We start from the raw sequence: 22758 nt of genomic DNA, 5'->3' as shown, positions 1-22758 counted from the left end.
CATTTTGCGGTTTTGTAAAGCGTTTTTGGTGTAGTAGATTTCATATATTGTTACAGTAAAGCTGTCACTGAACAGCTTCTGTAACAAAAACGCCTGCAAAACCGCTCTGAACTGCCGTTTTTTCAGAGCGGTTTGCGTTTTTCCTATACTTTACATTGGAGGCAGAAACGCCTCCGCAATCCAAAAAATGCCTCACCTCGGGAGTATGCGTTTCTGCAAAACTCCTCCCGCTCTGGTGTGCACCAGCCCATTGAAATATATTACCCAAGCGTATCCGCAGCCGCAAGTGGATCGCAAAACGCTGCCGAACCGCTCTGGTGTGCACTAAGCCGGATAGTGCTAATGTAGCATGTAGCAGGGTGACTGCTTTGTGGTATTGGTTTGTGCATGCATTTGCATGAGCATTGCCTCATGAATAGCCAATTAGGCCAGATTTGCAATGTCAGACTTGCTAGGGTAAGGCCTCTTTTCCATGGACTGTGAATAGGCAGTGAAATGGCTCTCAAACTCTCACAACTGCTCGCTGCTGCCTGGTAACTGCTCGCTGCTGCCTGGTAACTGCTCGCTGCTGCCTGGTAACTGCTCGCTGCTGCCTGGTAACTGCTCGCTGCTGCCTGGTAACTGCTCGCTGCTGCCTGGTAACTGCTCGCTGCTGCCTGGTAACTGCTCGCTGCTGCCTGGTAACTGCTCGCTGCTGCCTGGTAACTGCTCGCTGCTGCCTGGTAACTGCTCGCTGCTGCCTGGTAACTGCTCGCTGCTGCCTGGTAACTGCTCGCTGCTGCCTGGTAACTGCTCGCTGCTGCCTGGTAACTGCTCGCTGCTGCCTGGTAACTGCTCGCTGCTGCCTGGTAACTGCTCGCTGCTGCCTGGTAACTGCTCGCTGCTGCCTGGTAACTGCTCGCTGCTGCCTGGTAACTGCTCGCTGCTGCCTGGTAACTGCTCGCTGCTGCCTGGTAACTGCTCGCTGCTGCCTGGTAACTGCTCGCTGCTGCCTGGTAACTGCTCGCTGCTGCCTGGTAACTGCTCGCTGCTGCCTGGTAACGGCTCGCTGCTGCCTGGTAACGGCTCGCTGCTGCCTGGTAACGGCTCGCTGCTGCCTGGTAACGGCTCGCTGCTGCCTGGTAACGGCTCGCTGCTGCCTGGTAACGGCTCGCTGCTGCCTGGTAACGGCTCGCTGCTGCCTGGTAACGGCTCGCTGCTGCCTGGTAACGGCTCGCTGCTGCCTGGTAACGGCTCGCTGCTGCCTGGTAACGGCTCGCTGCTGCCTGGTAACGGCTCGCTGCTGCCTGGTAACGGCTCGCTGCTGCCTGGTAACGGCTCGCTGCTGCCTGGTAACGGCTCGCTGCTGCCTGGTAACGGCTCGCTGCTGCCTGGTAACGGCTCGCTGCTGCCGGGTAACGGCTCGCTGCTGCCTGGTAACGGCTCGCTGCTGCCTGGTAACGGCTCGCTGCTGCCTGGTAACGGCTCGCTGCTGCCTGGTAACTGCTCGCTGCTGCCTGGTAACTGCTCGCTGCTGCCTGGTAACTGCTCGCTGCTGCCTGGTAACTGCTCGCTGCTGCCTGGTAACTGCTCGCTGCTGCCTGGTAACTGCTCGCTGAGCACACAGCTCAACAGTCCGCGGAAAAGAGGCCTTAAACTTGGTGTTTGAGCACGCATACATTTTCTCATGCAAAGTACTTCTTCTTGTTTGAAGGTTGAGGCACTTAGTCTAATATATATATATTATAGATATAGATATTTTGTTCTAATAGATCATATTTTTTTTATACCTGGATATATATGAAGTCTAAGTCCCATAATGAAAGGGCGTGGCATTTGGAAAAGGATGCAGGAACCATAATGCCATGCTGATAGCCCACATTCTTATACCATCATTTGGGCTACAATCCCGGGGGAGTGAGAATATCAGCCCGCAACTGAAACATGCTAAAAAAGTACAAAAGGCGTCTCATTTACAACAGATCAGTATTAATTCACTCTGTGCTGCCTACTGCTATAAGGAATGGAATGAAGACAGGGCTTTTGGCAGATTTACAACAAATGTGATGAAATGCCTCTTGAATTACAAGATATCCTTTTCACAGTAGGTTTCCATTGTTTTGTTCTATTCTACATCTCATTCTACGTAGTGAATATATTGAATAGATACTTTTTAGGCAGTCCCATATATTACATTGTCAGAGGAAGCTAGCGATTGGTGAAACGCGTCCCATGTGCTGCTGACGTCACACAGTGGCAGCATAATGCGCACAAGTAAGCAATGTCCGATGCTTATAATAGCCACATGGTAGTGATACTACTACTAGATTAATTAACTTCACAATACTTCACTAGCGCAGCTGCTACTATGTTAACATAGACGTGGCCGTGCTAGTGAACTATCGCAGTAGCAATGCATCACTACCACCTGGCTATTATAAGCATCGGCCGTTGATTACTTACGCATGCTATGCTGCCACGAGCACGCTTAGCATGCAAGGGGTTCTGTGGCCCTTTTTCAAAATGCAATTTAAATAGAGATATGTTCCTTTCATAAGTACTAATCTTTTTTCCCTTGTCTTGTGTAGAAATAGCTGTGCTGTCTCTCCTGCTGCTTTCTAATTATTCGTCTAGTTAGAAGAATATTGTGCTGCAGGAAGAGGCAGACAATACAGCAGCTGTTCCTCCCTGCTATCTGCCTCTCCCTCCCCCTGCTGCATGTCATCTGATGAGTCATCCCTGATCTTTGTGTGCTCCAGCTAGCAGGGGGAAGAGCTGCCTCTCTCCAGTGAGGCTGACAGCAGGGAGGAGATCTGCCTCGTGTGGTTTCGGCTCAGCTCAGTCTCCCTGTACTGCCGTGCACGAGAGCTGTGTACTGACCCAGAAGCACTTTACATTGCAGCCATCTTGCCCAAAGGTTTCAGGCTACTTTCAGTGGGACGTTGCATTTTGATGCGACGTTAAAGTCGCAACTCAAACTGACAACGCAACGTCCCAAAAATGTCACAGCGCAACTATATGCCCTGTTATCGTTGCATACAGTAGGCATACAGGCAATGAAAAGTATGCTTCCAGGTCATTACTGAGCATGTGCAAACAGTCCAACGCAGCTAACAACATGTATAACGCACAGCATGCAGCACTTTCTAATAATGCTACACGTTACACACAAACGCAACGTGTTCACTGTGAATGTTGCACAGACTTTACTATTGCTGTGCGTTAGTCCAGTTAAAACTTTTTCTAACGTGCGACTTTATTGTTGCACTGTGAAAGAGGCCTCAAAGTTATATTTTATGAATTAAGTTATTTATTGGCAGTGGGGAGCGGCCAAAATAGGATAAATGAAGAAGGGGAATAATGGGGGAAACAGTAATAGGTTTATTTAAAAAAACAAAAAAACAAAAAAAACAAACCCTGTAACAAAGAAAATCTCCCCTGGGGGTACTCACCTCGGGTGGGGAAGTCTCCGGATCCTATTAAAGGGACACTTAAGTCAAACAAAAATATGAGTTTTACTCACCTAGGGCTTCCAATAGCCCCCTGCAGCTGTCCGGTGCCCTTGCCATCTCCCTCCGATCCTCCTGGCCCCACCGGCAGCCACTTCCTGTTTCGGTGACAGGAGCTGACAGGCTGGGGACGCGAGTGATTCTTCGCGTTCCCAGACACATTCGCACCCTCTATGCTGCTATATGGTATATGATATATGCTATGGCAGCATAGATAGCGCTATTGTGGCCAGGAACGCGAAGAATCACTCGCGTCCCCAGCCTGTCAGCTCCTGTCACCGAAACAGGAAGTAGCTGCCGGCGGGGCCAGGAGGATCAGAGGGAGACAGCGAGGGCACCGGACAGCTGTCAGGGGCTATTGGAAGCCCCAGGTGAGTAAATTTTTTTTTTTTTTACTTAAGTGTCCCTTTAAGGCTTCCCCCGTCCTCCTCGGTCCCACGGCAGAGGTGAAAATCCTCCCAGAACGGCAGGGATGTAAATATTTACCTTCCCAGCTCCAGCGCAGTATCAGCTCTCCGCACGGAGATAGGCGGAAATAGCCGATCTCTGTCGGGTCACTCTACTGCGCAGGCGCAAGTCTCCTGCGCCTGTGCAGTAGAGCGGATCTGACGGAGATCGGCTATTTCCGCCAATCTCTGTGCGGAGAGCCGCAACAGCGCCCCCACTGGAGCCAGGAGAGTTAAATAAATCAGCGCTTGTCAGGCTTGTCGGGGAGGATTCCGGGACACTTCGAGGAAGCCAGCACTGGATTGCCTGCAGATACAGGTGAGGGGGAAGCCTCATTGGGACCCTGAGGCTTCCCCCCCCCCCCCCCTCCCGAGGGGAATACCTCCCAGGGGAACTTTTTTTTTGTTACAGGTTCTCTTTAACGGGCTGTAAATTAATCAGATCTTCAAGTCGCGCAACCTTATTAGCAACCGCAACTGGATATAGCTTGCGCTGTTCAAGCGAGTTACTGTTTATGAATCAAGGCCAATTTCTGTTAAAACAAAAATACATAGAAACGATTTGAGGTGTGTCGGTTAAAGAGTCACTGAAGTCTCCTTTTTTACCTTATTTTCTTATCCAGTACTCTTCAGCATTAAATGCTAAGCTGATTCGCCGCATTCCCACAGCAGAGTGATTTATGGCCCAGAAATAGCCCTGCAAAGTTCCAGGGCTGGCAGATTTTTCTTCCTGGTAGAGGCAGAGCTGTGAGCAGTAGCTCTGCCTCCTCTCCAGTCAATCTCCGCCTCCTCAGTGAAAGAAGACAGAGGGGCGGGGAGAGGCGGAGATTGACTGGAGAGGAGGCAGAACTACTGTACACAGCTCTGCCTCCCCCGGCAGCAAAATCTGCGACCTGCAAAGTCGTGGAACTTTGCAGGGCTATTTCTGGGCCATAATAACTCCTTCTGCCGCTAGGATGTGGCAAATCAGCTTAGAATGTAATGCTGAAGAGGACTGGATAAGAAAATGAGGTAAAAAAAAAAAGTGGGAGAGACTTCAGTGTCTCTAACTTCCTGCCAAGTCACTTGGTCACCAGTGAACTCCTGGGCTCAGTCACCTGAGCCAGTGTGAAAGAGGCCTTTAAAAAGAAAATGATCAAAAGAAGCACGTGGGAATCCGGAAGCCTTCAGTTCTGCTGGTCAGGGGTCTTCTGGCCGCCCCGGGCCATGAAAAATTTCTGTAAAACCTTTATTCCATTCTGCAGCGAGACAACAGGCCTATTTTACTATAAGACCCTCCAGCGAATGGGAGAGCTCATCTCCTAGCAGGCAGTTTATACTGGAAAAGAAGCTCACCACAACAACAAGCTCGTATTTAGTGGTATGACAACAACCAGCTGATCAATACACCTTCAGTTTGGAGTTTCACAGAAGTTGACTCTGCCCAAAGGGGAGACCATTACTCCGCATTCCAGCCGGGATCATCAGACTGCTTCCTCCACAAAACAACAAGTCCCACCAACTTCTCCAATAAGACATGAAGTGACCAACAGGAAGTGGTTAGAGCAGGGACTGGTAGTTGAAGTATGATAGAGTAATAAGCTATACTCACAAAGCAGGATTACCTCAAAGGCAACCACTGTATAGGCAGGTGGGGAGATCAGACCTGACCCCACTCAGGACTAAGAATTTGCTCTCCGTAGGAAAAAAGGGGGTGACACCCCTTCACCAGGGGTGGAGTTGGTATAGTGTAGAGGTGCCAAAAGGATAAAAGTATCTAAAAAGTTTAACACATGAGGTGGCAGTGGTGGACTCACACAGACATAGGTGCGTGGCTCTTCTACTGCCAACATATGCTATTGCTGCATTGTTATTGCCTGACGAAGCGGGTTCAAACCTGCGAAACACGTTGCATTGTCCCCCCGGAGTATATAAATAAACTTTGACAAAACATTGGCAATTTTTGTGTCTGCTTGGAACAGGAAGTGGTTAACCTTCTCCGAGGTCACTGGGTCAGTTTAGACTGACGGCTGTCGGCATCTGTCTCTGGCGTTTACCGCTTGGGATCCACCGCATTGTGTACTGATCGGAATGGGTGCGTTAATTCTGTCAGTTGCCATCATTTAGTCAAACATCGCGGTCGGTCGCGATTCGCCAAACGCTGTATGCAGCTTCTGGCGTCAGCAGCTTCGGCTTTATGGTCTATCCCCCGAGGGCGTAAACACGAGGCGCCAACGAATGGACGGAAAACTATGTCAAACTTCTCAGAAAAGTAGCAGAAAAGAGAGTTGGCCATGGCAAAAAAAAAAAAAACTGGCCGCCATGAGCCAGCGGCCCTAAAGCTAGACTCAGTACCAATGTTCCACTTGGGTGGCAGTACAGCTATCCCATAATGGTATTTAATGATCCATCATGACTAGTCAATGAGAAACAAGCCCTTCCTACACATCTGCCACCAAGTCACAACGTGTGTACAGCACTTGTTTGGGGTTGATCCACTTAGCAACTTGACAGACCATCCTGGTAAATGAAGGTTCTTCGTTAACAACCCCCCCCCCCCCCCCCAAAAAAAAAAAAGTTTAAGTTAAAAGAGGAATTTTACCAAGTATTACCTAATGATTAAAATTGCTTATATATATATATATATATTTTAAAGTATTATTACTATTACTATTATTTATATTTTAAAGTATTTAGAGATTACTTAGTGTTTGCCCACTGTAAATTTTTTTCACCCCAATTTACTGTATATTATTAAATGTATCAGTTAGTAGAAACATCTGGTCTCCCAAAGTGCTCTGGGGAAGAAGGCTGCATGACATCATAGCCTAGGATAAACATCACTGGGAGGAGGAGGCTACACACCAATATACAGTAGATATAAGAAGCATTTCATGCTGAAACCAGAATTAAATGTAAAATTTGGTATCTTCAAAAATAGATCACATTCTACTATAGTAGACAATTTTTCACACCACTGTATACTATTTGCCCCCTTCCTGATTTCTTATTCTTTTGCATGTTTGTCACACTTAAATGTTTCTGCTCATCAAAAACCGTTAACTATTCGTCAAAGATAACATAATTGAACACAAAATGCAGTTTTAAATGATGGTTTTTATTATTTAGTGAGGAAAAAAACTCCAAATCTACATGGCCCTGTGTGAAAAAGAAATTGCCCCCTGAACCTAATAACTGGTTAGGCCACCCTTAGCAGCAATAACTGCAATCAAGCGTTTGCGATAACTTGCAACGAGTCTTTTACAGCGCTCTGGAGGAATTTTGGCCCACTCATCTTTGCAGAATTGTTGGAATTCAGCTTTGAGGGGTTTCTAGCATGAACCGCCTTTTTAAGGTCATGCCACAACATCTCAATAGGATTCAGGTCAGGACTTTGACTAGGCCACTCCAAAGTCTTCATTTTGTTTTTCTTCAGCCATTCAGAGGTGGATTTGCTGGTGTGTTTTGGGTCATTGTCCTGCTGCAGCACCCAAGATCGCTTCAGCTTGAGTTGACGAACAGATGGCCGGACATTCTCCTTCAGGATTTTTTGGTAGACCGTAGAATTCATGGTTCCATCTATCACAGCAAGCCTTCCAGGTCCTGAAGCAGCAAAACAACCCCAGACCATCACACTACCACCACCATATTTTACTGTTGGTATGATGTTCTTTTGCTAAAATGCTGTGTTACTTCTACGCCAGATGTAACGGGACACGCACCTTCCAAAAAGTTCAACTTTTGTCTTGTCGGTCCAAAAGGTATTTTCCCAACTGTCTTGGCAATCATTGAGATGTTTTTTTAGCAAAATTGAGACGAGCCTTAATGTTGTTTTTGCTTAAAAGTGGTTTGTGCCTTGGATATCTGCCATGCAGAACATTTTTGCCCAGTCTCTTTCTTATGGTGGAGTCGTGAACACTGACCTTAATTGAGGCAAGTGAGGCCTGCAGTTCTTTAGATGTTGTCCTGGGGTCTTTTGTGGCCTCTCGGATGAGTTTTCTCTGCGCTCTTGGGGTAATTTTGGTCGGCCGGCCACTCCTGGGAAGGTTCATCACTATTCCATGTTTTTGCCATTTGTGGATAATGGCTCTCACTGTGGTTCGCTGGAGTCCCAAAGCTTTAGAAGTGGCTTTATAACTTTTATCAGACTGATAGATCTCAATTACAGTACTTTTGTTCTCATTTGTTCCTGAATTTCTTTGGATCTTGGCATGATGTCTAGCTTTTGAGGTGCTTTTGGTGTACTTCTCTGTGTCAGATAGCTTCTATTTAAGTGATTTCTTGACTGAAACAGGTGTGGCAGTAATCAGGCCTGGGGGTGACTACAGAAATTGAACCACAGTTAAGTTATTTAACAAGGGGGGCAATCACTTTTTCACACAGGGCCATGTAGATTGAGTTTTTTTCTCACTAAATAATAAAAACCATCATTTAAAACTGCATTTTGTGTTCAATTATGTTATCTTTGACTAATAGTTAACGGTTTTTGATGAGCAGAAATATTTAAGTGTGACAAACATGCAAAAGAATAAGAAATCAGGACCACTGTATGTCAGTTGGGGTGCCTTTTTAAAGGACAAGTGAAGTGAGAAGGATAGAGAGGCTGCCATATTGATTTCCTTTTAGGCTACTTACACACCAGGATGTTGCGTTTAGGGGACGTTATGGTCGCATAACGTGCCCCTAACGCAACACCTGGTGCTCTCTGATGTGGATGTCAAAATGAGCCGCGTTGTGCAGCTCACTCTGGCGTCCGTGATGCGTACTCTTGGACGCATGTGGCATCACGTGGTCCCGCCCGGTCAATCTCCGCACTGAGCGGCGCTCCAGGAAGTAAACACTGCACGTCACACGGTGCAGTGAATATTAATTAGCCATGTGCCTGACCGCTCTCCCCTCCTCCCCAACACTACTGAGCATGTGTGCACAGTCTAACGCGGCTTAGCCGCGCATAACGCACAGCATGCAGCACTCTCAACGGATGTGCTACGTTACAATGTAACGCAACGTGGGCAGTGTGAGCAGCCCATTGCAGTTACATTGCTGTGCGATGGGGCTGCGTTACAGGCTGAACTAACGTGCGCCTGTAACGTCTCACTGTGAAAGCAGCCAAACAATACCAGTTGCTTGGCAGCCCTCCTGAACTATTTGGCTGCAATAGTGCCTGAATCACATCAGAAACAAGCATGCAGCTAATCTTACAATGTCAGAAACACCTGATCTGCTGCATGCTTGTTCAGGGTCTATGGATAAAAGTATTGGAGGCAGAGGATAAGCAGGATAGCCAGTCAACTGGTATTGCTTAAAAGAAAAGAAATCTGGCAGCCTCCATGTACCTCTCACTACAGTTGTCCTTTAAGACAGATTACCATGAAACGGTGTCCCCTGCCAAACACACATCAAGCAGCAGAGTAAAAAGGCATTTCATGGGCTGTGACTATAATAAGTGTTTATAAAGAAAGATCCTCTATTTTAAACATTGGCAAGGTTTATTGCTGTGCAAGCCTTGTTATTGGCTGGCGACTTGGCGCTGAAATACGGACAGCGCAGGGTGTGTGTGCCAGCGTCTTCTCTGCAATCTGCAATAACGCTGCATAATGCAAATAATTCAAATGGCAATAACAGAAAATATCACTGTCAGCGCCGCAGATTGTGGCAACTATTAATATCGCGGCAGCAGGCGAGCAAGGCCGGGACGGTCTCCGCGCGTCTCTGGAGCATAGATTACGCTTAAATAAATAACGGGAAGAAATTCCACGCGGGATTCTCAGTACCAGGAAAAAACACAATAGAAACTTCTGTCATTTAACCAGAAACATAAAAGCAATATTTCTAACATAGAAACAACAAAAGCACACAGGCCTGGCCAGAAGGAGGTGGTCTCTGCTAGCTGCCTTATTCCAAATAACCAGAATAGACATTTGTGGTCACCCATAAGCACACGCTGGATTTAACTGTGGGTGGCACTTAATATCGAACTCATAGAATCCAGCACGTGTACAGAACCTTATCCCCCCTCTCCCGACTGCATCATTCTCCTACTTGACCTGCCCTCAAACGCCCCCATCCCTCCTGCCCCTCCATAACAGAAGCGTTGCTACCCTCTAGGCTAGTGATGGGTCTGTTAGCTCTCCCAAACCCTAAACTGTAACCTGTGGGATCTATGGTGCTCTATCAGGTCTGGCCCGCCACAGAGATCTCCCTCAGGTCCGGCCCGCCACAGAGATCTCCCTCAGGAGGTCCGGCCCGCCACAGAGATCTCCCACAGGTCCGGCCCGCCACAGAGATCTCCCTCAGGAGGTCCGGCCCGCCACAGAGATCTCCCACAGGTCCGGCCCGCCACAGAGATCTCCCACAGGTCCGGCACGCCACAGAGATCTCCCTCAGGTCCGGCCCGCCACAGAGATCTCCCTCAGGTCCGGCCCGCCACAGAGATCTCCCTCAGGTCCGGCCCGCCACAGAGATCTCCCTCAGGTCCGGCCCGCCACAGAGATCTCCCTCAGGTCCGGCCCGCCACAGAGATCTCCCTCAGGTCCGGCCCGCCACAGAGATCTCCCTCAGGTCTGGCCCGCCACAGAGATCTCCCTCAGGTCCGGCCCGCCACAGAGATCTCCCTCAGATCTGGTCCACCGCTAAGCCCCAATCAGATCTAGGGCACAACAGGGATCCACAGATTTGCACAGCTCCAGAGATCTGACCTGTGGTTGGACCTGCACTGGGAGACTGCTGCGAGGTTTCTTAGTACATTTGATCTGAAAGGTGACCCATGTTGGTAATGACAGCTGAGCTGGTGTAAGCAAGTCTCATTACCTTCCATGTGGAACCAATTATAGAACTTCACACAGACTCCAATAGCAGCTTACTGTATGATCTACGCTATGCAAAAATGACACGGTTTAATCGAAAAAGCCTAAACCTGAGAACTCTCCTGCACATAACGTTCCCGGCTTTCATTAACCTTCACAAGAGGTCTGAGGTGTCATGACTTATGAAACACAGCTATAGCAATTCCCGTCATTTTCAGAGGTAAACCACAATCTGATTTACCCGAATCACTCTGGGAACCCTTTCCTGATGTAAATGGAGTATCCCCGGCATATCTAACGCAGCTGAAATCAATTATGCAAGCTGGATGAGCAATTGTGCATCTGCTATGTTACAGGATACCCATCATCTTTCTGCTCAAGTGCAATTCCATCCATTTCACTGGACGGCTCTCACACACCTATACATACAGCTTCAAGATCCTATGTGTGGCCTACAAATCCATACGCAAGTCCTGCCCGACCTTCATCTCTGACCTGGTCAGCAACCTGGCCGCCCGCTTCGCTCCAACAACCTCCTCCTAACCACCCCATGCATCTCGCACTCCCATGCACGACAACAGGACTTTACTAGAGCTGCCCCCATCCTGTGGAACTCTCTCCCACTGCCCATCAGGTTTGCCCCCTTCAAAAAAGCACTCAAAACTTACTTCAAGGAGGCCTACCCCACCTCAATGCTGCCCCAACGCTCTCTGCCTAGAACCTCTTGATGCAACCCCCTCCTTTCATGTCACTCTAGATTGTTAGCATGTGGCAGGGCCCTCTCCCCCTTGTGTATCATACATGATTGTACACTCTACCCAGAATGTGAACTTGTATTATTAGCACTACCACTCCAGTGTATGATTGACATTCTATTACTACCTGTATCGTGTTGTGCATCTTACTGCTTATTACCTGTATTGTATCTATTACCTGTATAGTGCCGTCGGTCACCCCCGTTCTTGTCTGTAATCCTATGTGTTGTACAGCGCTGCGTAATAGGTTGGCGCTATATAATTCAATAATTAATAATAACAATCATGCAGCATTCCGACCATTGGCACACGGATTCCCAGCATAGATGAGAGCTTCTCCCACTCAGAGGGGTGTCCCTATCCCAGTGCGTTTATGTGTACCATGCTGCTGCGACTGCACAGGAAAGTCAACAGCAGTGTCTGCATTATACTGGGATGACCAGAACCCGAATCAAAGAGCTGGACACCAAGTCTATGGAAACTGGAGACCAGGGGGAGTCATTATCAGGCCTACTATAAAAACAACACAAACCATTTACAGTACAGCCGATTGCTCCTGAATTATTGCACTCAGTTAAAGTGGACCTGAACTCTTGCACAGGGCAAAAGGAAAAACGAGAGAAATGTACCCTGTATGTATTTATAGAGTTTAGCCTGTCTAATTCCCCCTCATCTGTGACAAATCACAAGTTGTAATTTGATTTCTTAGCTGTGTCAGCTGGTTGCCTTGGCAGAGCAGCTAACTGGTAAACACAGGATTTTAACCCTATGTTGGCTTCCATGAAAGCAGGAAGTGGACACACTGCAGGTTTATTGCTGGATTTGTATCAGCTGTAACAAAGGTTCTTTAAAAAGGAGTTCTACAATACTCGTGTATCCCAAGACCCAAGAGATCGATACCGCAGCAGAGGGAAGACTCTGAAGGCTCCCCCGATGTCCACAACGCTGCCCCTTCCTCTCTGCGGACGCTCTCCCCTCCGTGCAGGAGCAGCTGCGTGCTACTGGGCGGCACAGGCCATACTTTGCTCAATACATGACTAAACCATTTAACAAGTTTTCTTACAATCGCATTAGCAGAGTAAAAAATGTAAGGTTATCCATACAGTCAGTCAATCTGGTTCCACACCAAATCAAGCAATCACTGTGGTTTGGAATTGTTGAAAGGAACGGGAGAAACTGGAGGAAACAAGTGAGCATGAAAGCAAGCAACATACAAACTCCATGCAAACAGTGTTCCTGGTGGAATCTGAGCCAAGACAGAGCCTCAAGGCAGGGATGTGAATCATTTGGTGTCTATGCCGCACATTTTCCTCTGTCCAAAGAGCAGAGTGTTGTATGGTCCACATAGTGTCCCCATCAAGAGAGTTCCTAGACTGGTTCATGTGATGGGGGGGGGGGGGGGGGGGGTAGATCGCCAGACGTAATAGAGGCTTGTGTTAATTATAAGTAATTGATCAGCCACTACATAGGAAATAATGGGCTACAACTAGTGGTTGTTTTGGGACTGGGGATAGTGTTATGAATTAGGGGTGGTTAGTTTTAGGCACTAGGAGGGCAGGGTTTATGTGAGAATGGTGTAAGGTAGTGCATACAAAATTATTGTTCATGTAATAGAGATCTATATATGGCGATGTGATGGCATGGGTGAAAGTCGCCTGGGCACAAGTCTTAGTAATCTTAACTTGTGGATCAATAAAACAGCCACTGGGATATTACTCTAAAAGTGGACACTGATAGGGCTGTGGAGTCGGTACAAAGATCATCAGACTCCTCAGTTTATGAAACCGACTCCGACTGCAGGTCCCCAAAATTGCTCGGACTCCATAGCCCTGACTAATAGGAATGCGTACCGAATCCGATCCTCTTTTCTATTGATCGGATTAAGTACGTGTTCCCATCCTGTGTCATTTTCCTCCAATCGCATTTATCAGAACGGACGGTCAGTCTGGCAATTGGACCATTAGTGGCCACCTTGAGGCGTTCTTCATTCACTCTATTAAACAGCCAACTCATAGCAGGTGTACATCATAAGGATGCCGCTAACCTTGCACCTGTCCCACTATGGCCATGCAATGCAGAACGCAGAAAGATTTGGTCAAAAATTACAGACTGCTGAATAATAATAATAATAATAATAATAATAATAATAATAATAATATGGTAGGGTATTAGAATATGACTATGGTAGGATTAGATTGTGAGCTCCTCTGAGGACAGTCAGTGACATAACTATGTACTCTGTAATGTGCTGCAGAATATGTCAGTGCAATATAAATACATAATATGGGAGGACATTAGACTATGATAAGATTAGACTGTGAGATCCTCTGAGGACAGTGACATGACTATGTGATATTTAAAGTGCTTCAGAAGAGGTCAGTGCTGTATAAATACATAATAATTTGTTAGGGCATTAGTCTATAACTATGGTAGGATTAGATTGTGAGCTCCTCGGAGGACAGTTAGTGATAAGACTATGAACTCTGTAAAGGTGTTTGTTCTGCTGCAGAAGATGTCAGCGCTATATAAATAATAACAACAACATTAATAATAGAGTAGGATATTAGACTATGGTAGGATTAGACTGAGCTCCTCTGAGGACAGTCAGCGACATGACTATGTACTCTGTAAAGGGCTGCAGAAGATATCACCGCTATATAAACCCATAAACATACCAGATTCGGGTATATATATATATATATATATACACACACATTAATCCATTTCCTCCTACAGTTGTGTATGAAACCACTACATTCTCAAAAGCCAGTGCTTCCAGCATAGAGTGTATACCTAGCACAATAAAGGAGTCCCTTAAACGGTTAACACGGCTGAGAGCGTGCGGTTAATATATCACACGCAGAGCATGCAATCTACGGTCACAGCAAGCACTGACTTCCTAAGGAAATTAACCATTCACCAGCTGGGGATGGAGGAACCTGTAGAGGCAGCAAGTGACTTGCAGAGAAACAATAAAAGTAACGAGGGGGGAGGGAGGGGGGTGGTATAACGAGAGGGGACACATATCCCGGAATCACAGGTTGAATCACACAACATCTGCTTCATACAACAACATCTCAGACATCCTCCAACCTCTGCAAACCTTACCCAATGCAGTCCTAGGAGAGAACGGCCAGCGACTGGGGCGTCTGTGGGAGACAGCGGGCCCTTTTATTGCTGTGACCTTGGCATGGGCTCCTGGCAGGATGAGGGGGCCAGCAGGAGAGAGGTCCGAGGGGGTCCCTGCTGCTTGGCCCAATGTCACTGTGTGATGTGCTGGCTTCTGATCGATACAGGAGAGCCCTGTGTTGTGTTGAGGCTGCAGCTGACACACCGTCTGCTCATTGGCTGGGCTAGCCAGGGAGGGGAGGGGTCTGGAGTAACCAGGAGGCTGAAAGCTCCTCCCCCCTCTGCTGCACAGGCACACCATGTGAAAAACAAGGGACCTTCTACCATGACGATGAATGAAATTCGCATACAATTGACAGAGCTGGAGTGAAATGCCCCATAAGCCTGAAGCAGATTCTTCCTGTAAGGAGAGGACTGCCAGGAACAGAGCAGGATTGTACTGAGGGACAGAATGTGCCGAGGCAGCAAAGCAGCACTCTGCAATTAAAGGGGAACTCCAGACTAGATTACAGAAGCAGCAGGCTATAGACTGGTGCTATATTCTCCATTACAGCAAACCTGCAACTAGCTTTATCAAAACAAATCAACCTAATCTATTCTTACTATAGAGTGTAATAAATAGCAGCAGCCGGCCCCTAAATATTAATTATACAAAGGATATTGCAGTGTCATCCAAGATGCTGCACAGAATAGGATACAGACAAAAGCAATGTCTAAAGATGCTCATTAACAGTACAATCTCCCGATCAACTGCAGGATTTGATCATCGTCATCGATAACGATTGTTTGGGCCCACAAAAGGGAGAGGAAATCGCTAAGCAATCCAATCAGACTAAATTAATCGCTCTAAAATTCAAAATCATTAGCACAATCAACGGCATCCAGCAGGACTGTGTGGCTCTCCCGATTGGCTGTCTGCTACATCTGGCAATATTTTACCTGGAGAGTGCGAGTTATCCGCTTATCAGAGCTGGAGGTAAAATACCAAACACTTTTGCTTGATTTATCGAATGCTTTAATCTTTGTGAATTGCAATGTCTTTACATTTCTTCAGGTATTTACCACACAAGTCGGTAATTTACCTAAATAGTCTAAATTTGCAGTTCCTGTCTAATCACCAACGTAGGGGAATGTTGTCAATCCTCTATTATACTTTTAACACTAGGCCTACTGCCGCTAAACTTTTTTTTTTTTTTTTTTTAGGCTCGGTTCACATCTGCATTTTTTTCCCAAAGCCGGCCATCTGGATCCGTGAAATTTTTTTTTTTACAGCCACTGTGCTGTAAAAAGTCAGTTTTCCATAGGATCCTATTGTGCCACAAAACCTGTCATTTCCGTCCGCTGAATGAAATGGTCCTGAAAATTGGGTCCTGATGCATTTTTTTGTCCATTCAGTGTAACGGACCATGGAACCGTACGGCCGGTTCCGTTGGCAAAAGCTAATGTGAACCGAGCCTTAGCGGGACTGGGAAGTCGATTGTAGAAACCAACTGGTTGGTCACAATTTGACACATTTCTAGGCTCAACACACACCATACAATCTTGGTTGTTCAATCTTACCACTTTCTTGTAGTATAAGAGCTTATCCAATCAAGCATTCAAGGTATTTTCAATCTGTTGGCCCTTGTACTACATAGATTTGGTAAATCTGTACAACCAAGATTGTATGGTGTGTGTTGAGCTTAAGGGTAGCCAGGTTACGAACATGGAGGTTCCCCTTAGACTGCTTCATTGGAGCCATTTCCAGCGAAGTTGCACACAATACACCCTGATAAGTCGCCCACCTGTTTCAGGGGGGGGGGGGGGTGAAAGTACAGGTACAATGTACCATATATGGTGGACAAGTCTGAGAGTGGCTCGTATATAATCTGAATTGGTACGAACGATTAATAAGACACTATCAGTGCACGTATGTTCTGACCCAACTACATTTCTTCTGGGGTTAAAATCTGAAACCATTCCCCACACTAAACATAAATTGATCCAATTTGCACTAATGCTACCAACATGTACACAGTCTACCAACTGCTCAACATGGTCTTCCAGCTGTGTCTCTCGGGCAGAATTCATTAAACCATGTTAAAAAAAACTAAACAAAAACACAAAGCAAATCTCTTGGACAGGGTCCATCATTTTGACAAAGCGTGGCAACCATGGCTCCAAAATGTTACCTCCCTAGAATCCAGACAGGCATTAGCACAATTTCAGTCTTCTATTCTTATGCTACGCATTCATGATAGACAAACTGCTTTTTATGTATCAGATGTGGACCTTCATGTGATGCCAGATGTGTAATTCATTGTTCTACCTTGAACGGTTTTGACATTTGACTGAAGTTATCTCAGGTTAATAAGCGGTTTGTTGATTACACGTATATGGTAAGCGGTTTGTTAATTACACGTATAAGCTGTTTGATAACCTTGTACTGCATTTACACCTGTACTTCTGAGGCTAAACTAGAATAAAAAAAAACAACAGCCAAAGTATTGCTTCTTTATATTACAGCATGCGCCCTTTATGAAAGGCTGCGGTGTTTACCAAGCGCTCCTAGTATGGGTAACATCACCACAAGCCCCCCCCCCCCCAGGGGGGCCATTGTCACCGCAAAGCCCCCCCAGCGGGGCCAATGTAAGCACAAACACCCCCAGTTTGGCCAATGTCACCACCAGTGGGGCCAATGTTACCCACAAGCACCACCAGTGGGGCCAATGTCACCACAAGCACCACCAGTGGAGCCAATGTCACCACAAGCACCACCAGTGGAGCCAATGTCACCACAAGCACCACCAGTGCGGCCAATGTCACCACAAGCACCATCAGTGCGGCCAATGTCACCACAAGCACCACCAGTGCGGCCAATGTCACCACAAGCACCACCAGTGCGGCCAATGTCACCACAAGCACCACCAGTGGTGATGTCCATGCAGGTGAAACAGAACACAGCTGTGTGAAAGTATGGACCTATACCAAGCTGAGCGTATCTAACTTCAATCTGCAGATAATTTCATAGCAATTTGAAATAGGTCTTCTTACTTAAAAGTTTGTCATAGACTGAAGAATGCGACAGGACAAGAATGTAAACACTGAGATACCTACGCTGACAGGTAACGCTTAGCACATTCTAAATGAGCAGAACGGAAAGGAGAGGAGACCTAAAAACTACAGGCCACGGCCACTATAGGAAAGATACTGTCACTCCTCCATTGCCAGGACCAAGGTTGGGAGAACCCAGAATTTTACTTTGCAGGAAAATAAAGAGGGGACCTTGAATTGTACCTCGATTGGAGACCAACCATAAAGTATAATTTTTAATTATCAGGGTCAGCCTCTGGCCAGACAGTTCACCCTCACAGACTTTCAGTGTTACTAAGGGAGAAGTGGGTACTATTATTACCCACTGAAATGTATGCTTGATGCAGCTGTTCTACATATAATTCCTTTGGAAAAAAAAGTCACATGACCTGCAGATCTGTGCACAAAGTACAGTATAAAGTGGTCAGCAGAGAGTGGGGGTTTCTCCCTCAGCAAGAATCTCACCTGACCACACCCACCTCCTTCATCCTGTGCAGCACAAAGTGGAGGTGGGCGGGGTCTGGTTTGGTCTCCCCTCCCGAATTCTAAAAAACTACCTCATGCATGTGAGCGAAGACTGGCTAAGGGGTGAAGTTCAGACACCTGGAAGGCCTCTGATCGGTCCAACCAAGCAGTAGTAACAGTCACAGGGGAAGTCAGCACTGCAAATCCAGCCAAACAATGAATACAAAATAATTTATGTGCACTGCAAATTATAATATATTCCACACAGTACAGTATAATCTCATGATAGTAAACTCAGGTATAGTACTCATTCGGATATAGTAAACGAACTGTCCAGGTCCCAGCCAAGCACCATTAGAAATATATGGGAGTAACACCTGGTATAGTAAACCCAGACAGAATAGAATTTTGGTTTCAGTAAACCTGTTTTTTGGCCCCTTGTGGTATTCTGTATCCGGCTATAGTGGAAAGTGGGTGGGCCCATGCATCTTACGTCAGTCGTAGACCCATGAGCTGTGGTCAGTGGGCGGGCTGGCAGCCACCTGTAGCCTGCTCGCTATCTGCACACTACTCTGGGCCTGCATGGATTACCTCAAAAGCACCAGCCAGTGAGACCTATGCTTCCTGTGTAAGCTGCTGCCTGTCATCTGTGACTTGCTTGTGCATGGCTGCAACGCTAATGTATCATCCAGGCTGCACAGAAACATGGACAAAGGAGCACACCATCAGTACTGTACCTGCATTACCTGGTGAGACCTATGCTTCCTGTGTAAGTTGCTGCCTGATTACTGAGGGAATTGCCTGTAATTTGTGACTTGCTTGTGCATGGCTGCAACGCTACAACATCATCCAGGCTGCACAGAAACGTGGACAAAGGAGCACACTATCAGTACTGTACCTGCATTAACTGGTGAGACCTATGCTTCCTGTGCAAGCTGCTGCCCGATTACTGAGGGAATTGCCTGTCATCTGTGACTTGCTTGTGCATGGCTGCAACACTGCAGCATCATCCAGGCTGTGCAGAAATCTGGAGAGAGGAGCACACTTCCGGAGTACTGAACCTGCATTAACTGGTGAGACCTGTGCAAGTAGTAGTGTGAACAAATCCCTGCATACTAAGCACTGTGCATTTTGATCTGCCTGTGCTAGCTTGCTGAAGCATTGAAAAGAAAAAAGGACTCACAATTGACCGAATTAAGAGACAGTAGTACAGTATACTTTATCAAAAACTGTCATTACTCAAGCACCTATAGTGAACTACTTGGCCTGTTCCCTTGGAGATTACTATAAAGGGATTCTCCTGTAAATTGTAACAGAAAACACTTGAACTAGACTTTAATACAAGCCTAACGGGTTTTACAACAATGTCTGTCTATTGTTGTTGTGGTGACTATTGTCTGTATAGAGTCACCACAACCTTTCCCCTTTGCTAGAGAGAAAAAAAAAATCATGATAAACAACTCCATAAGCACAATGCACAGAAAACATGTCACAAAGCATACCAAAATTTATGAGCTTTCAAAGTGTAGTTTCACCTTTGTTAGGATTACCCAAAGCTGATTGGCCAGAAGTATCCCTAACTGCACTGCTGGAGTGTTCACTAGTGGCGTGATAAAGGCGTGTGTGTATTTTCTGTAATATGTAGAACACACACAAACACACACACACACACACACACACACACACGAAACTGGAAGACTATTGCGTTTAGTATGTACACTGGCAGACGCCATGTGTACACAGAAGCCTGACCTAATTTTAGAGTATGATGTTATTTGGCTGTGGTTCCCGGTCCTCTGGCTCCCGTGTGTTATAACGTGTTAGGAGCACCGCTCTGAAAATGGGGAGTAAAAATCCAGACACACAGACGACAACAATCCTAGTACGCAGCTAGTTGGGACAATTCATATTAGAACTTTCACAATTGAAAGCTGCAGGTTATTTTACAACACAATAAAAAGGCCACAACCATCATTTGTAGCCAATGAGCTTTTATCGGCATCAGACGCCCCACCCCAACGCTTCAGCTGACAAGTCCTAGGTGCTACATGCAGTGTCCAGGTTCGGCTGAGCGTGGCCTTTCCAAGTGCGTCTGGTTCTTGCCCACCTGAAACGCCTGGCCAGCCCCTTCCTTGATCCACATCAGTTTGCATACAGGGCCAATAGGTCCGTGGATGACGCCATCAACATCAGCCTGGCGTACATCACGGAACACCTCGAAAGACCAAACTCCTACGTCAGGATCCTGTTTTTGGACTTCAGCTCTGCATTCAATACAATCTGCCCAAACATACTGATCGACAACCTGGCACATCTTGGAGCTGACCCCACACTCTGCGCGTGGGTAAAAGACTTCCTCTCTAATAGGACGCAACAGGTGAAGCTTGGTAACGTCTTCTCCAGTGTGAGCACTACCAACACAGGGGCTCCACAGGGGTGTGTTCTGTCCCCGCTCCTGTTCTCATTGTACACCAACAACTGTACCTTCTCTGCCGACTCCGTAAAGGTCATTAAATTTGCGGACGATACCACCATCATTGGGCTCATCGGAGAGGCAGGTGAACATGAGTATCGCAGCGAGATAGAGAGAATCTGCACATGGTGTGAGGTCAACAAGCTCGTCCTTAATGCAGCCAAAACAGTGGAATTGATCTTGGACTTTAGGAGACACTCACCCACACAACAACCAATCTCTATCAACGAGATTGAAGTGCCCAGGGTTTCCAGCGTTAGGTTCCTGGGAACTACCCTAACGAGTGACCTAAGGTGGGCACAGAATACTACCAAAATCCAGAAGAAGGCTCAGCAGAGACTATTCTTCCTGCGCCAATTGAAAAAATTTGGTCTGCCTCAGGAGCTGCTGTCCAGCTTCTACACTGCCACTATTGAAGCTACCCTCTGCTCCGCCATTATCGTGTGGTACGCAAGAGCAACCGCCAGTGATAAGTACAAGCTCCAAAGAGTTATCAGCTCAGCGGAAAGGACCATTGGCTCTCCTCTGCCACCTCTGGACCTCCTCTACACCACCAGAATGAAAACAAGGGCCAACAGGATCTCCCAGGACCCGTCCCACCCGGGCTGCCGCTTCTTTAAGCTCCTTCCATCGGGCCGACGCTACAGGACCATCCGCCCGAGGACTAACAGGCGTAGAGACACCTTTTTTCCCCAGGCAGCCCTCCTACTGAATTCCGGCCTCTCGTCGGTACGCTAGCTGCTTTCTCAGATCCTACTAGCCGGCTAGAACTCTACCTGGGCGGCACAATATCCAACCTGGGAGGGTCCCGTAAAAGAGCAAAACACATATTGTACTGCATTGACCGACTAAAACTGGGTGTTACTGCAGGTCTTGCTTATCTTGCTTGTATTATATGCAATTTGTTTTTTTGTCTGTGCCTGTCTTGCTTGTACTATGGCTATTGTCTTATGCCAATCTCTGTCCTTGCTATAGTTGCCTACTGCCATGTGATCCACAACCAATTCCGGGTACGACCTCGGTCGCACTTGGCGAAATAAAGATTCTGATTCTGCCCTGCAGGGGTTGAACACGGCGCATTTACCGGATTGGTAACCGATGGCAAACGCTTCTCTGCTCATTTACAGACAAGCATTTAACATTGGCTAAACACGATGCCACCAAAAGCCGAAGTAAACGGGGCCTTAGACTGCTCTCCACGGCCAAACGGCCTGATCCACTTGTGCAGAGTAGAAAGGGCTAGATGGTAATAGTTCAGCCGTGTTGCAAATTGTATGCGAATACAGCTTGGAAATAGACCCATCACATGCAGAGTCCTGTAACTCATAGCAACTGGGCTCCACTTTCCTGATGTAGAGATGGTAGTTCGCTAGCGGCACATATACATCCTATAATGCCCAGCGAGACTTCTGGTGGGAAGTCTGCTGGCCAATAGGGATTGAGCCCCCACAGTGACCATGCTCATGCGTGAACTCCATTCCTATTAGCCTCCTGAATTTGGGCCATAGGTCATGCTGGGCATTATGAGATTAAAGTTCACTGAGACAAACTTGTGCTGTGCCAAATAAGAGGCACAGGATCAGCAAGACAGCCAGGCAATGTGCATTGTGTAAAAGGAAACAATTCTGGCAGCCTCCATACCCTTCTCACTTCAGGTGTCCTTTAAGACAGTAACGGTCTCCCAGCATCCAGTAGCATCCTGTAGGCAGAGTCACGTGACCACAGCCCGGGCAAAGTCACGTGACCACAGCCCGGGCAAAGTCACGTGACCACAGCCCGGGCAAAGTCACGTGACCACAGCCCAGGCAAAGTCACGTGACCACAGCCCAGGCAAAGTCACGTGACCACAGCCCAGGCAAAGTCACGTGACCACAGCCCAGGCAAAGTCACGTGACCACAGCCCAGGCAAAGTCACGTGACCACAGCCCAGGCAAAGTCAAAAGAGGGCTTTTCAGCTTCAAAAAAAACTATAAAATGACTTACACTGCTATACATTCTACACTACAGTGTATACTGGCAAGCCATTCAAAGCATAATACATGCGACGACCTTATTTTCACTTTTAATCATCTCACACGGATAATAATCGCTTACATTACACTGATCGGGTTTACAAGCAGGCAAAGCTAGAGAACCCGTGTAAGG

The 22758-nt window shown here is 47.0% G+C and overlaps 1 protein-coding gene across 2 annotated transcripts in view; it reads right to left on the bottom strand.

The window, feature by feature from the left end:
• SLC45A4 (solute carrier family 45 member 4) overlaps window positions 1-22758 on the bottom strand; it is a 192058-nt gene that overhangs the window by 105910 nt on the left and 63390 nt on the right. Inside the window, exon 1 of one of the 2 annotated variants that reach the window (XM_068238090.1) lies at window positions 14583-14757. The exons of the other annotated variant lie outside the window; for it this stretch is intronic. The gene's annotated coding sequence lies outside the window, so the exon portion shown is untranslated. Of the gene's footprint in view, window positions 1-14582; window positions 14758-22758 lie in introns of those variants that run through there. 2 annotated transcript variants of the gene reach the window in all.

Source organism: Hyperolius riggenbachi, chromosome 5 (genome assembly GCF_040937935.1).
Source record: "Hyperolius riggenbachi isolate aHypRig1 chromosome 5, aHypRig1.pri, whole genome shotgun sequence".
In the NCBI taxonomy this organism is placed as follows: Eukaryota; Metazoa; Chordata; class Amphibia; order Anura; family Hyperoliidae; genus Hyperolius; species Hyperolius riggenbachi.
The sequence above is the reverse complement of the archived record's forward strand: the minus strand, read 5'-3'. Positions and strand labels throughout refer to the sequence as shown.